This window comes from Solea senegalensis, unplaced genomic scaffold, assembly GCF_019176455.1.
Source record: "Solea senegalensis isolate Sse05_10M unplaced genomic scaffold, IFAPA_SoseM_1 scf7180000015656, whole genome shotgun sequence".
Classification (NCBI taxonomy): domain Eukaryota; kingdom Metazoa; phylum Chordata; class Actinopteri; order Pleuronectiformes; family Soleidae; genus Solea; species Solea senegalensis.
Genome location: NW_025321405.1, coordinates 43,250 through 59,992, shown reverse-complemented (window position 1 = coordinate 59,992; position 16,743 = coordinate 43,250). Strand labels below are relative to the sequence as shown.

General features: G+C 43.1%; 1 pseudogene; it reads left to right on the top strand.

The window, feature by feature from the left end:
* Window positions 1-7,759: 7,759 nt before the first annotated feature.
* LOC122762428 lies at window positions 7,760-8,721 on the top strand (annotated as a pseudogene).
* Window positions 8,722-16,743: the final 8,022 nt, after the last annotated feature.

Genomic DNA, 16,743 nt, shown 5'->3' with positions numbered 1-16,743 from the left:
TTAGACTTACTTCAGTGACACAAAGTGACCACACAAGGCAGCAGAGGACTACAACAACTACACCACCAACTAGACGTTTATTCACCTGCACTTTGATAAAACCACGACCATATACATTAGAAATGTGTGCGACTGTTGTGTAGCAGCAGTTGTGTGTTGGTTTTCACTGGTTTAATCAGTAACTGGTGCAGGTTTGAACAGATTAAAAGGTGTGAACCAGGACGTGTCACTAACTAATGAGTCAACGACATGCCGCAGCACGCAGTCACTGAGACAGAGTCTTCATGTCCTCTCATGCTCCACCATTAGTATTATTACTATTACTACTATTAGAATCATAATCCATAAATTTCATGTTTGTTTTCTCTGAATAATCTGATTGTGCCCACTGAAATAATCTGATTTGTACTAAAATAACTGAATTAGATGAACTCAAATAATCTGATTAAAACTAGGGATTAATATCGGTATCGGCCGATGTTCGTCCTTTTTTAACATATCGGTATCAATCCGATGAGTAAAACTGTGCTGATTTTACAACCGATGTTTATCCCCGTCTAGTTGCTGTTTGTGTGTTTGTGTCGGGAGGAGGCCATGCTGCATTTGTTTGGGCATGTGACAGTGTCAGTGACGCAAGCGCAGCACAGGACTGTGATGTGTTCAACTGAAGAGGAGAGAAAATGTCAGCGGTGTGGGCGTTTTTTCATCGTGTCGATAGTAGATAGCGGGAACGTCCCGATACAACTTTTTCACTTCTGCAGCCTTGAGTATTGGCCGATACCGATATCGATCCAATACGATATCAGCACAAATCATACATACATTAATGACTTATTTTGTAGTGTGGAATGTTAGAATAGGCTTGATCAAGTGATATTACTTAAACAGAGAACAATAGTATGAGAAAAACTGACCCATTTATTATTAACCAATGGTTACATCAATTTTAACCTTCAACATAAGAATATTGGATTTTTTGCCATGTTAATTTCATACAGTCTATGGTTCATTTCATCAGGAGGAAAGTACCAAGTGCTAATGGGGGTGTTTTCAGAGCAGCCGTGTTTCACAGGTAACAGCGTGTCTTCAGAGAACACTCCCCTTGTTTTCACTATTTTGGATTATCCCAACCCACACAGGGTAAACCCGGAACCCGAGGACCGGCCTGGCAGACGTACTTAGCTCCATGTGTGGAGCTTTGGCTGAGGCTGTTGAAAGTCGACAGGTGGCGCTGGTTTATGAAATAATGTTATAGCAGCTCGTCTCAGGATGAGCTAGCATGGTGCTAACAGCTAGCTCACTGTGCGGCTTCGTAGCCTCTGATTTCAGACGTTAAAGAAAAATGTTTAACCTCTGAAATAGCAGTAGCACACGCACACTGTTGTTCTGATCATGTGATCTACATGCATCAAACACACAGAGCCCACGTGATCACAACGGGCGCTGCTGGATAGAAGTGCTGGAGCGGAATGGACTGCTTCGAAGCACTTAAATCGGAGATTTTAGAGGCAGTGCGATATAATCCGATATGCTTTTTTGGCTGATATTGGACCTATATCAGATATCAATATCGGATTGAGACATCCCTAGAAAATACGCAAAAAGCAGGAGGCAACAAGGTCATGCGAGGGGGGATGCCACGTCAAGTCATTCAACACCACAAATTTGATTACCCAAAAGTACACAAACAATGGCAGGAAGCTAACGCTGCTAACGTTAGCCAGCACAAAAAAAAAGAAAGCAGCCTCAGTTGGGAGCCAAATACAGCAAGTACTCGACCAGACGGAGACATTTGCCAAGGACAGCGCTGATTGCACCCACTGAAATAATCTGATGAACTCTGATCACTAAACTGTTTTCACCTAGCAAGGTAATCTGAATATATTTCCCAGAATAATCTCATTGTGCCCACTGAAATGATCGGATTATGTCTACTAAAATAACTCAATTAGACATGCTCAAATAATCTGATTAAAGGGGACATATTATACCCTATTTCCCCCATTAAAATAGTTCCCTGGTGTCCTAATGAACAGGTCAGTGACATGCTTTGGTCAAAATACCATAAGGATGAAGAATCATAGTAGTTCAATAACCCTGCTAAACCCGCCCCTTTCAGAACGCTTGGTTTTCGTGCATGGTCCCTTTATATGCAAATGAGACACAGGCAAACACACACCCACTTCTTCCAGGGGGTTTCTGATTTGTCCTATTTACAGCGCTTTACAGCTCTATTCGTCTCCACTAGCTCTCTGACAATATCAACATGTCAGCGTGCGCAGAAAACAGCGAGAGTGCCGTCACAGGAAGAGACGTCCTACATAAGGATCGAGCCGAACACTGCCGAACTGTAAATCAGTTAAAAACACTTAGGAACAGAACTGCTGATCGCCAGCGGCGCGCGGCGAGCTGAATAAACATGTTGCTGTATCAGACCGGAGACTGTGCTCCGGAGACCTCCCCACCGCTGACCAGCTCCGGTGCTCCGGCGATCAGCAGTGCTGTCCCTATGCCCCTAACTGATTTTTACAGAGAGTGCAGCACCACTGATCGCCACCACTGACCAGCTCCGGTGCTCCGGGCAGTTTAGGCAGCTCGCCGCTGGCGATCAGCGGTGACACAGAGAGTGCAGCACCGCCGCACAGAGAGTGCAGCACCACTGATCAGCGGTGACACAGAGACTGCATAAACAGCTGCTTTATGTGATTGTATCAGACTGAGTCTGTGCTCTGGTCATGGAGGACGTACTGAACAAATATGTTTAATTAGGACGTGTCAGAATGGTCAGTTATGAGCTCTGTGTGATCTTTTCTTAACAATTTGTGTGTTTGTACGTCGGTGAAATACGTCCCCTGACTAAATACGGCGACCGCTGGCCGCAGTCTGATGTGAAGTGGTGCGAACACACAAACACACGTTTGCTGACTTTATCCGGCACATTAGCTTCATATATAAAATCCTCTGTAAAACACTGTGCTCCACTGTGCAGCCACCAACAGCACACTTGTCCCTCCGCGTTGACATAATACCGCTGTTCCTCCCTCGCCTGCACTCTCGCAGGGACAAGGTGGAGCTAAGGTGGAGCTCGCGAAGTAAACTTACTGGTGGGCGGTAACATTCGCGGTGAAATGCGCATGCTGCCGTCATAAGCGCAGGGAATTCAACATTGAGCGTTTTATCGCCTATACTTACACTAAGGGTGACCACGAAAACATGACTGACAAATATAAGTATTGAAATGGTTAAAAAGTTGATTTTGCATAATATGTCCCCTTTAAAACCACTTCATGGTAATCTGAATACATACAAAGTAATCAGATTACACCCAGTGAAGTGAATGATTGTATCGTTTATGTAAAGAAATAAATCAGATATTTTAAAATCACGTAATACAGATCATAAACAGTAGACGATATTTTATTTTACAATGTATTTACAGTATTTTAAAGTGTATTTATTAGGGCTGTAAACTCCCGGTTGACTGGTCCATTTATGAGTCCATACGTTCTGGTTCGACTCAGATTCTAATAAATCGACTTTCTTCCGTGTTAATTTCATACAGTCCATGTGCTCATGGGGGTGTTTTCAGAGCACCCCTGTTCCACAGGTAAAATCATGTCTTCAGCTGACCATGAATGTCTTTGGTTGATTACAGCCCTAGTATTTATAGTATATTTTATAGTATATTGTCACTCTCAAACTTTTGTAACTAGATCAAACCATTAATTTAGAAAATTATTAAGAAAATTATAGGCTGACAGCTAAACTACATGAGGAGCATTTAATCTGTTTACCTGCAAACACCTCAACAAGCTGCTCTTCTTTCTCTGTGTGCTAATCTGCTCCCATTTATACACAGAGACAGGCTGGATTATCATGTGCTGGGTGTTGGATGACACAGGAAGTTAACAGCACACATCCTGAGGGCAGAAGGTGGAGGAGGGACTGACCAAAACGAGCCCCGCCCCCTCATCAGCTCTGGCACAACAAGTTTCTCAAAAGAGGAAGAAGACGAGTTAAAAACAGCTGATCAGTTTCTTCATCCTCCTCTGACGCAAACCCACTTCACTCAGAATTCACCCTTTTACATGTTTTAAATTAGGGGCTGAAACGATGCATTAATCTGTGGGATTATTTACTTGATTCAGCGAGGAGTTGAAAATGTTGACTGTCTTCTTTTTCTTGTATGAGGAACTGACACTTTGTAATGAGCGCCCCCGTCTGTCGAGACACAGCTTGACACACGGAGACACAATCTCTGAAAATCTGAAAACAAGGCTGAACTTGTGTTGTAAAATCCCCGTCAGTTTAAGTCTACGATATATACGTCACATGTTCACGTCTTCATCTCACTGTTAGACTTTTCCAACAGGAAACTGAAATTTGTAAACCACTGATAGACTTTGGTGTGGGAGAGTGAGTGGTTTACAAACTTTAATTCCTGTAGTTAAAGTCTGTCTCACAGTGAGATAAAGACGTGGACGTGTTCTTAAGACATCGTAGACTTAAACTAAGGTGGAGTTTATTCCACAAATCTTTTGTTAAAAGTGGCTAAAATCTGTTTCTGGTTCCCTCATACACTGTGGCAGTACCTCATGTGACCACACTCGTGTGAAAAGCAACAACATAAACATGGCTGTTGTTCTTCGCACTGAGGGCTTGGCATTCCTTTCCTTCCCTTTCCTTTCCTTTCCTTTCCTTTCCTTACCTTACTAAGATGCATGGTGCTGGGTGTAAAGGGATAATCCGTTTAAACTCAGCAGCAGGAGCAGACGACACGTGAGGGTTTCGCTCAAACAGAGAAGTCAAGACGAAGCAAAAGAGGATTTAGTGCCGAGTAAATCCCAACAACTACAGAGACGAGACAGGACGAGAGCAGCACTTCCTCTTTCCTGTGGTGGACAGTTTCAACAGCAGCTACAGCTGACCACAGCTCACCTGTGTGTGTGTGTGTGTGTGTACCTCAAAACCTGTTACAGTTAAACATATACAGCCTAGAAGCACATCAGACCAAGAAAAGATCTAAATAATCTGTGTATATATCTGTGGATATAAAGGTCATTTCTCTGGACTCTGGAGTTTGAGAGTGACAATACACTGTAAATACACTCTAGAATACACTGTGGATACACTCTAGAATACACTGTGCATACACTGCAAATACGCTCTAGAATACACTGTAAATATGCTCTAGAATATGCTGTGCATACACTCTAGAATACACTGTGGATACACTCTAGAATACACTGTGGATACACTCTAGAATACACTGTGCATACACTGCAAATACGCTCTAGAATACACTGTAAATACGCTCTAGAATATGCTGTGCATACACTCTAGAATACACTGTAAATACACTCTGTACACTGTGCATACACTTAAACACAACTACACTGTGCATACACTCTAAAATACACATCTCTAGAATACACTGTGCATACACTCTAAAATACACTGTAATACTCTAGAATACACTGTAAATACACTCTAGACTACACCTCATACACTGTGCATACACTCTAGAATACACTATAAATACACTCTACACAAATACACTCTAGAATACACTGCATACACTGTAAAATAGACACTAAATACACTCTAGAATACACTATAAATACACTCTAGACTACACTGTGCATACACTGTAAATACACTCTAGAATACACTGTGTATACACTGTAAATACACTCTAGAATACACTGTAAATACGCTCTAGAATACACTCTAGAATACGCTGTGCATACGCTCTAGTATACACCGTAAATACACTGTGTATACACTGTAAATACACACTAGAATACACTGTAAATACGCTCTAGAATACACTGTAAATACACTCTAGAATACACTGTGAATACACTCTAGAATACACTGTACATAAACTGTAAAATTACCTTCCATTTCAGATAAAACCTGCATTGTTTCTTAAAAGTGTTACAAACAATCACATCGACTATAAATATGGTCAAATTCTGCTAGAACTGCAGACAACTGTAAAACATGATGAGGTAGCACAGATTTAGTAGTAAATTTAAGTCGCATGTTGTGTCAGAACACCGGCTCTCGTCCCAATCTTTGAAAAGAGGCGGATTTCCCGTTACTGCCGCGAACTCAACACGGATCAATGAAGTTTCCCTTGATGGTGCGTTCAAGTGCTGGCAACACGGACTGGTGGTGACACGGACTGGGCGGCGTTAGCCAACTAGCACCGAAGTTAGCTCAGACACACACACACGTCGTCAGTCGATACTAACACGGCTCTGCTGTTGCTGTCGCTACACAAAGTGAACATTCGCGTGCCTGTTCTCACCGTTACTGATGTAAAAACTACAGCTTTAGCTGTGACGGGACTTTTCGCAGCGCCAACTTGAAACGGGTTCACGACTGTTAGCACGAATTAGGGAAAAAGTAGCAGCAACTCACGGAGCGAGTCCACACACACACACGGAAAGAGAGGGGGAGTTTTAAATCGTATAAATAACACACTACATACCGGACAGGGAGTTTCACGGTGACTTGGAGCTGAGTTGTAATCCGGACTGAGTTGTTTAAACGGCGGGTCCCGCTCGGAAAGTGTCCGCAGACAGCAGCTGGAAGTTCGCTGCTGCTCCCGGAATAAACAACATGGCAGCGGAGCTCCGTGCCCCGTTCAAGGCGACGCGGCACAGTGGGAAAACACAACTCCGTCCACAACAGTGTGTTTATACTGTATTGTGTATTTTCTTGCCTATAATTGTTTTATTGCATTTTAATGCATGCAAAATGTATTCTGATCACCAGTGGATTTTTGTTTTTGTGACTCATTAAAACAACAATGATTCTTTGAGCTTGAGTCAATTTCACGAAAATATTACACTTCATAACTCATAACAAGGCAATCAGAGATGGCAGGCTACAACAAGCCTCTGTCAGCCTCTGTTGGCCTCTGTTGTTCAAGTGTGGAAAAACAAACAGACCGCTAAAAGCAATATTCTCAGACCATTTAGTGAAGTGATAAATGGTCTGTATTTATATAGCGCTTTCCTTTGGATGACCACTCAAAGCTGTTTTACATCACAGTTTTGCCATTCACACCCACTTTCATACAGCGCATATGTGCAACGTATTTTTGGGGGGTTAAGAGTCTTGCCCAAGGACATGTAGACTAGCAGAGCCAACCTTCGAGTTGAAAGAGGTTGAAAGATGTCACTTTACCACTGACCTACCCTCGCCCCTATGTTGTGTTTTCACCCCAATAAAAAAAACATAAAGTTAGTGTCACTCATGGGAACGACTCACTCCACCACAGTCCATAGAGAAAATCAGTGATTTTAGCTGGCGGGGACACAGGAGCTGCTGGTCCTCTGCTGCCTCATGTGGTCACTTTGTATCACTGCACTCAAGCTGAATGAAGGATTTCAAACACTGAAGTGACAAAATAAGACATTTGAACTTAGTGATGGAAGCAGCAGTGGATCAACAACTCCTGTGTGTGTGTGATGTTAAAATCACTGATTTTCTCTCTGGGCTTTGGTGTGGGAGAGTGAGTGTGTGTGAGTGTGTGTGTGGGAGAGAGTGGTTTACAAAAGTCTGTCTCACAGTGACATAAAGACGTGATCATGTGACATATACATCAGAGACATAGATTTTATTACACAAGTTTTTTTGTTCAGTGGTTAAAATCTGTTGGTTACTGATCAGAAGTCACAGCACAGACTAACTGACCTTTGACCTCTATGTTTGTGCCAGGTGATCATCAGCAACGTCATGTTGAACAGAAGTGAGTCTCCACTCTGCACCGTGTGTCCTCATGGTGTTCTTGGTGGTGCTGCTGATCGTCGCCATCTTGTTGGGAAACTGTGACTCTGGCCGTGGTCGTGGTGAACAAACACTTCCACAGGCCGCAGGGTCTCCTGAAGGCGTCGCTGGCCGTGGGGACATTGGTGGTACCGCTGTCCATCTACGCCGAGGTCCACCAACTCCGCACCAGACCAGACCTTGTACAACAACTGGCAGCTGCTGAGTTTCCACCCATGTGACGTCATCGTCTTCCGTCTTCACGGATTCACCCTGGTCTCCATCACCACCATCTTCCTGCTGACGATGGAGCATCGCGTCGCGTCGCTGTGTTGAAGCCGCTGCACAAAGACTCTGTGATCGCTCGCAGGAGAACCACCGTCCTCATCGTCCTCTCCTGGGTGGGGACCTTTGTCTTGGCCATGGTGCCGAGTACAACTCCTGCAGCCGCATGTGTAACTGCGCCCTGGGCCAGTTCTCAGGTCAGATGTGGAACATCATGCTCCTGTTCCCAGCCTTCGACTTCACGCTGCTCAGCATCACCGTGGTCATAAACCTCATCTCTCTGTCCAGCATCAGGCAGCACTCGAGGCGCAAAGACGGCGTTTGCTGCGTCGTTCTCTTCCGTCACCGTCTTTGTGGTGGGGATCGTTTTGGGGAATAAATGGTGTAACTTCTTCTTCTTTGCCTTCTGGATTCTGGCCACCAACAGCTGCTGGAACGTCTTCATCTACAGCGCTGCGATCACAAGTTCAGACTTTACGCTCACAAGCTCCTCCGCCCTACCTGCGGGAAGAACGCGACCCAGACAGGAAGCTGAGACAGGAAGTGTGAGCAGGACAACTTCCTGTTAGATCCAGTGTTTCACTGTGATGATCAATGAGAACATTCTGTGATGGATGAGTGGGTGAACGTCAGGAGGCTTTCTGCTGTCAGGATGTCGATGGGGACAGTCTTGAGTTCTGTGAACGCCTCTGCGATCCTCTCAGTGAGGGGGCAGCAAGCCAGTTTGCCGATGCAGAGCGGAGTGGGCGGGCTGGGGTGTAGGTTTTGATCATGTCCTGGATGTAGGCTGGACCGGATCCTGTGCCGCCTTCTGGGTTAGAAGAGGCCATATCCTTCGGATGTTGTGCAACATGTATCTGCAAGATCGAGCTGTTGCAGCAATGTTGGCAGTGAGGGAGAGATGGTCATCAAGTGTCACACCCAGGTTCCTTGCGGTGTGAGAAGGAGTTACCGCAGAGTTGTCGAGGGTGATGGTTAGGTCTGTGCACGGTCAGGCCAGATGTTACGCTGGCTCGCTCCAGGACACGGCCTGACGTTTTCATCTGCCTCAGCTCCTTTGTGTACCATGGGGCAGACCGGGAGAAGGAGACTGTCCGTTTTTTCAATGGTGCATGAGAGTCCAGGATGGGGGATAGACTGTTGTTGTAGAAATCCACGAGGTTGGAAACTGAAGAAGCTGGAGATGATGTGATATGTTTTGGTTTTGTGTAGGTGGTTTTGTGTAGATGGTAGTTTCATGTTGACTGCCATCAGGCACTCCCCCTATGAAACTCCCCCTACCTCCAACTCCATGTATATGAAACTGGTGTGTCTGACCATCAGGTCAAATAAGAGCTAAGAGCTATTGTTACATTAAGAGGGTTACATTAAGAGCTATTGTTACATTAAGAGGGTGTGTCACGATCCCACTCTCCCCACCACTATTATCCTTATTGTTTGTTATCTTCCTCTGTGCTGCTCTCTCCCCTCTCTGCAGGAGGCGTGGCTGACCTACTTCCACTGACGACGCTGGTGATCAGCAACACCTGCGGCAGCTCATCCTCACCTGCTCCTGATGAGCAATCAGGAGCCTTCTTAAGCCTTTGCCGTCTCAGTCACCAGCGTCAGATTGTTTTGCTCTTCCAGTGGTAACGTCCATGACTTCTGCTGTAACTTTTGAAACTCTAACTCCTGGAATACTCACAACCGCTGTTGTTCTGCTTTAGGTCACCACGTCTCCTGCTTCCCCGAGAGCTCCGGGGACGACACATCTCGGCCGTGGAAACTTCCCCTGTCTCGATCCTCCCTCGTGAGTCTGCTCCTGCCAGTATCCCCCCACTCACTGTTTCTCACCCTGGACTCTCGCCATTTCCCGGCACAGCTGCATCGGCAATAAAAACCCTGTTAAAACTGTAATCTGTCTCCAATGCATTTTCGGATCCTCTACATAGTCAAACCGCTCTCATTCGAGAGCTTAACAGGGTGTTTGCATTTGAGTAGATTTTAGAGATTTTAATTTCTTTACAGAGTCTTTGTTCAATGTCTAGCCACAGACTGTCCAGTGGTTTGGGTTGAAACCATTTTTGGACATAGTGAAGCTTATTTGCAAGAACGTAGTTGTGGAAGTTTGGAAGTTCCAGACCACCATAGGCGTTTGCTTTTTGGAGTGTTTTTAAACTGATGCGTGCTGGTTTGGTTTTCCAGAGGAATTTTGTGGTGGCAGAGTCTAATGATTTAAACCAGATTGGTGAGGGTTTAGTTGGGATCATTGAGAAGAGGTAATTGATTTTTGGTAAGATCATCATTTTTATGGTGGTAACTCTTCCCATAAGTGATATAGGTAAGGTAGATCTGACAGCCTGGAGGAAAAATGTACACCCAAATATCTAATGTTTCCAGGTTTTAGAGGACAGGATGGTGATGATTTGAAGTCATGGTTGATTGGTAGGCTGATCGATTTTGCCCACTTGATCGAGTAATCTGATGTGGCTGAAAATGTATTAAGAAGTGCAACAGTCTCGGAAAGAGAGCTTTGTGAGTGTTGGAGGAAAAGTAATACATCATCAGCATAGAGGCTTATTTTGTGATGGAGTTTTGTTGTTTGAATACCTTTGATATTTGTGTTTGCGCGAATAGCCGCTGCGAGTGGTTCAATAAAGATGGCAAATAGTGATGGAGAGAGTGGACTGCCTCTCTGGAGGGTGAAGCTTGGAGAAGTTTGATCATTTGTTCTGACAGAGGCACTGGGTGAATTGTGTAAAGTTTTGATCCAGGAGATGACGTTTTTTCCAAATCCAAATTTTTTTCCAGAATTTTTTTGATAGAATGTTGGTGCCAGTATAGACCAGAATATTTTGTAGATCCGTCTGGTCCTGGGGCTTTCCTGTTTGACATATGGTGTAGGGCCTCATTTAGTTCAGCTATTGTGATATCGGACTCCATAGACTTAACCTGTTCATTATTAAGTTTTGGTAGATCTATGGAGTTTTTTGTTTATGTCTGTACTCGAGTTATTGTTTGATGAGTATAAGTTTTTATAGAAATCTCTAAAAATGTTATTTATCTCTTCCAGTGCATGGGTTAGTTTACCGTCTGAGTCTTTTATGGAGTGGAAAGTTGTTTTTTCTTTGTTTAATTTAAGTTGGTTAGGTAGGTATTTACTGGATTTATTGTTATGTTCAAAGTTTTCCAAGCGTAATCTCTCCCCTGGTTGGAACAGATTATTAGCTCTTCTTAGTAATTTGTGCTGGAATTAGAGACTTAAATTTGTTGTATTGTCAGAGATGTTTTACTTTGCCTTTCAGTCATGAACAGGAAACAAACAAAATCACAACAAAGAAAAACAACATGGCAGGACATGAAAGAGGAATTACATGTGTATTCAACACTGTTGTGCTCTGGACAGTTACTGTCTGTATGTTTAACATATGAGGCTCCATAGGTAGACATTTAAAATGGTCCTGTATGTGCATCAAACAGGTATTATTTTGTTGAATGCTGAACTTCTTTCTTAATAACAATTGCATAAAACATGCACATGATAATATGAAAGAGGTCGAAGGAGGAGAGGAGGAAGTTGGGTTCCAAAACAGAGAGAAAAGAGGAAAGGCAAGAGTCTGGGACTGAGAGTAGGGACTTTGAATATTGGGACAATGACGGGAAAAGCTAGAGAGTTGGTTGACATGATGCAGAGAAGGAAGGTGGATATACTGTGTGTCCAGGAGACCAGGTGGAAAGGTAGCAAGGTGAGAAGCTTAGGTGCAGGTTTGAAGTTGTACTACTATGGTATTGATAGGAAGAGAAATGGAGTAGGGGTTAGATAGAGAGTGTCAGATAGACTGATGAGTCTGAAGCTTGAAATTGAAGGTGTTACGTTAAATGTTATTAGTGGCTATGCCCCACAGGTGGGATGTGAATTAGAGGAGAAGGAAACATTCTGGAGTGAGTTAGATGAAGTGATGCAGAATATCCCCAGAGGTGAGAGAGTGGTAATTGGTGCAGACGTCAATGGACATGTTGGTGCAGGAAATAGAGGTGATGAAGAAGTGATGGGCAGGTTTGGTATCCAAGACAGGAACACAGAGGGACAGATGGTGGTAGACTTTGCCACAAGGATGGAAATGGCTGGAGTGAATCCTTTTTTCCAGAAGAGGCACGAGCATAGGGTGACTTATAAGAGTGGAGGTAGGAGCACACAGGTAGACTACATCTTGTATAGACCATGTAATCTGAAGGAGATCAGTGACTGCAAAGTAGTGGTGGGTGAGAGTGTAGCAAGTCAGCATAGGATGGTGGTTTGTAGGATGAATCAAAGACAAAGACGTCCAGCAGGTTCGGGTGATTAAGGATAGAGAGGGACATGTGTTGACAGGTGCCACAGAAGTAATGGGAAGATGGAAAGAGCTAATGAATGAGGAAAATGAAAGAGAGCAAAGGGTAGAAGAGGTGACTACTGTGAACCATGAAGTAGCAGAGATTAGTAAAGATGAAGTGAGGGGGGCATTGAAGAGGATGAAGAATGGAAAGGCAGTTGGTCCTGATGATATACCTGTGGAGGTATGGAAGTGTCTAGGAGAGGAGGCAGTAGAGTTTCTGGTTAGACTATTCAACAGGATCTTAGAGAGTGAGGGGATGCCTGAGGAATGGAGAAGACGTGTGATGGTGCCCATTTTTAAGAATAAGGGAGATGTTCAGAATTGCAGTAACTATAGAGGAATAAAGTTGATGAGCCATACAATGAAGTTATGAGAAAGAGTAGTGGAAACTAGACTGAGAGCAGAAGTCAGCATTTGTGAGCAACAGTATGGTTTCATGCCTAGAAAGAGTACTACAGATGCAGTATTTGCTTTAAGAATGCTGCTAGACAAATACAGAGAAGGTCAGAGGGAGCTGCATTGTGTCTTTGTAGATCTGGAAAAAGAGAGAGGAACTATGGTACTGTATGAGGAAGTCATAGTGGCAGAGAAGTATGTGAGACTGGTGCAGGACATGTATGACAACTGTGAGACAGCAGTGAGGTCTGCTGTAGGTGTGACAGAGAAGTTCAAGGTGGAGATGGGACTACATCAGGGTTCGTCTCTGAGTCCCTTCTTGTTTGCGGTGGTGATGGACAGACTGACAGATGAGGTTAGACAGGAATCTCCATGGACTATGGAGGACTAACACCATGGACTGATGTTTGCAGATGACATTGTGATCTGTGGTGAGAGCAGAGACCAGGTGGAGGAAAAGCTCGAGAGGTGGAGATATGCTCTAGAAAGGAGAGGAATGAAGGTTAGTCGCAGCAAGACAGAATATATGTGTGTGAATGAGAGGAACCCAAGTGGAACCATGAGGCTACAGGGAGTGGAGATAAAGAAGATGGAGGACTTGAAGTATTTAGGGTCAACAGTCCAGAGCAGTGGAGATTGTGGAAAAGAGGTGAAGAAACGTGTTCAAGCTGGTTGGAATGGGTGGAGAAAAGTGTCAGGGGTAATGTGTGATAAAAGAGTATCAGCCAGAATGAAAGGAAAGATATACAAGACAGTGGTGAGACTAGCAATGCTGTATGGTCTAGAGACAGTGGCACTGAGGAAAAGACAGGAAGCAGAGCTGGAGGTAGCAGAGATGAAGATGTTGAGGTTCTCTTTGGGAGTGACGAAGATGGATAGGACCAGGAATTAGTCAATCAGAGGAACAGCACATGTTAGATGTTTTGGAGATAAGGTCAGAGAGGCCAGAATGAGATGGTTTGGTCATGTACAGAGGAGGGATAGTGAGTATATTGGTAGAAGGATGCTGGGGTTGGAACTGCCAGGCAGGAGGTCTAGAGGAAGACCAAAGAGAAGGTTTATGGATCGAGTGAAAGAGGACATGAAGTTAGTTGGTGTGAGAGAGGGGGATACAGAGAACAGGGTGAGATGGAGGAGGTTGATTCACTGTGGCGACCCCTGAAGGGAGCAGCCCAAAGGAAAAGAAGAAGAATAAGCTGCACATGATAATATGAAAATGAAAAGGGATGTTCACCTATGAGAGCAGACTTTTCTGACATGAAAATGATTCAGCTTAAGTCTTCTGGACTAAAACAACATGTAAAACTCAGTGTGCTGACAAATATTACAGAAAAATCATTAACAATAATAAAATAACAAAAGCAAAGCAAAAAAATGTAAAGTTTTAAGTGTAATAAAGCAGTGTCATCAGATTATGCATCTGATTTTATCTCCTCTCCTTGTGGAACAATTTTTTCTTAGTTGTAAAACATGAATGAACAAACAAAGTTAAACAGTTTGTTTCAGACAAATGTCAGTAGAAGAGGAACATGTGTAAGATCCCTTACATTCACTACACAATATCCATTGTAAAGCAGTCGCTAGACAGGACATTGTCAAACTCTTGACAAAACTCAAGGTATGAGCTGTAGGTGCATGGTAACTCAAGAACTGCTCCACATGAATGTGCTACAGGCCTTTAACCACTCAATCTATTAAAAGTGACTTGGATTGTGTCTGTGCACAGCACAGTGGACGCTGTGCAGAAGCGTAAGAAGATCTCCAGTTTTCTTCGGTTGATGCTTCTCACATACCGTAGCAGGTGCTTAAGAGCTGTCTGCTCTTGTGGATATAGACTTTCAATTGATGGCTTTATCATCTGGGCCACTTTGTTGTTAGTTAGCCGCTTAGATTCGTAAAGCTCCATAATGCTTTCTTTGGTTATGAGTGTTGGCACAGCCTTGTGAATGCTGGAGTGGAAACTGAACTTTGGCTCTTGAAGAAGAGCTTTGTGTTGTTAAAATTGCAGCCTGTACGTTGTCTTTAGAGGGCAGGCAGTGTGAGGAAGTCCTCTTCAACAGTTTCATCAATGTTGTGCTTTTTCAAGTGAAAGAAATCTGGCAAATGACATCATCAAGATTCTTCATCCACTGAACCAAGTCCTTGACAACAGGCAAGAACAAAAGCTGGTGCAACAATTCTATTAGTGCCTACTAAAATCAGTAGATCATTATATAACAACAATCCTATTATCCATAACATGATTTGTATCTGGAAACAAATCAAATCCAGTTATAATCTTAAAGCCATATCCTCTCTATTACCCATAGATAGAAACCCCACTTTTGTCCCATCTGGTTTGGGTGGAGCCTTCTCTAGGTGGAATCAGAAAGGTATTACATGTGTTAGAGATCTGTATATACAAGGTGTATTTGCCTCGTTTTCTCAATTACAGCAGACATTTGGACTGGAAAGTAATCAATTCTTTTATTATCTGCAAATCAGGGATTATATACGTAGACATTTGGAGGATTTTCAGACCGAAACAAAAACACTAATAGATGACTGTCTGAAATTGCCGATATATGAACCTAAGTTGATAACACGTATCTATAATAATCTCCTGTCATTTAGTCCCCCCCCCTGCCTATATACATAGATGCAAATGGGAGAAACAATTTGGCGAACCGATCACAGATGATCTATGGGACAAAGCCCTTGAGAAGATCAACACTTGCTCACATTGTGCAAGACACTGTCTTATTCAATTTAAAATTATACACATGCTCCATTTCTCAAAGGAAAAATGACATAATATATATCCAGAAGTATCACCTGTGTGTGATAAATGCAAATCTTCCATTGCAACCCATCTTCATAGTTATGCACTATGCCCCAAAATGTACTCTTTCTGGTCTGGTGTTTTTGATATAATGTCCGAGGTTATGAGGTTTGTGATAAAGCCAGAACCCTTATTTATTATTCTCAGGGTGTCTGAAACCTTTAAGAATTTAAACAAAGCACAACAATATTTTATTTCATATGGTCTTATAATAGCGAAAAAAATATTCTTACGTTATGGAAGAGTGTAAACGCACCAACATCTAAGATGTGGCTGGGTGAATTGACTAATCCACTCCGTCTGGAAAGAATAAGATATGTTCTGAAAGACAGTCTCCAACATTTTGACCCGACTTGGCAACCTTTGATACAGTACCTTGCTGATACAAACCCAACTTAATATTCGGTCTCTTATTCATAGCAGGGTTCTTATGTTATTTTCCGTATGGGTCTTCTCCAGGGGGTGAGGGGTGGGTTTTGTTTTAATTTTGTCAACCTGTTATGTTCTGTTTCTGTTGTCTGTTTACTTGTTCTGTAATTATGTTTGTTTGTTTGTCTGTATTATAAATGCCCAATAAAAATACATGAAAAAAAAAAGAACAAAAGCTGGTGACAGTCTGATTGGTATGATTCTGTGGTCCAGGTATGATTTTGTGGTCCAGGTATGATTTTGTGGTCCAGGTATGATTCTGTCCAGGTAGGTATGATTTGTGGTCCAGGTATGATTTTGTGGTCCAGGTATGATTCTGTGGTCCAGGTATGATTCTGTGGTCCAGGTATGATTCTGTGGTCCAGGTATTATTCTGTGGTCCAGGTATGATTCTGTGGTCCAGGTGATTTTGTGGTCCAGGTTTCCTTTCAACCACACTCTTCCAAGAGCTTGCCATGCTGTCATAGTCAGGTACTCGTATATCGTCCCCCTCACACTGTAAGTATACCTCTCTTGACACACACACCATCACTGTCCACAGCTTTCTAATTTGTAAATTCCATTTTTAATGCAATTCAATTCAATTCAATTCAATTCAATTCAATTCAATTCAATTTTATTTGTATATTATATATAATCATAACATACATGATCTCAGGTCTGTACATAGACAAC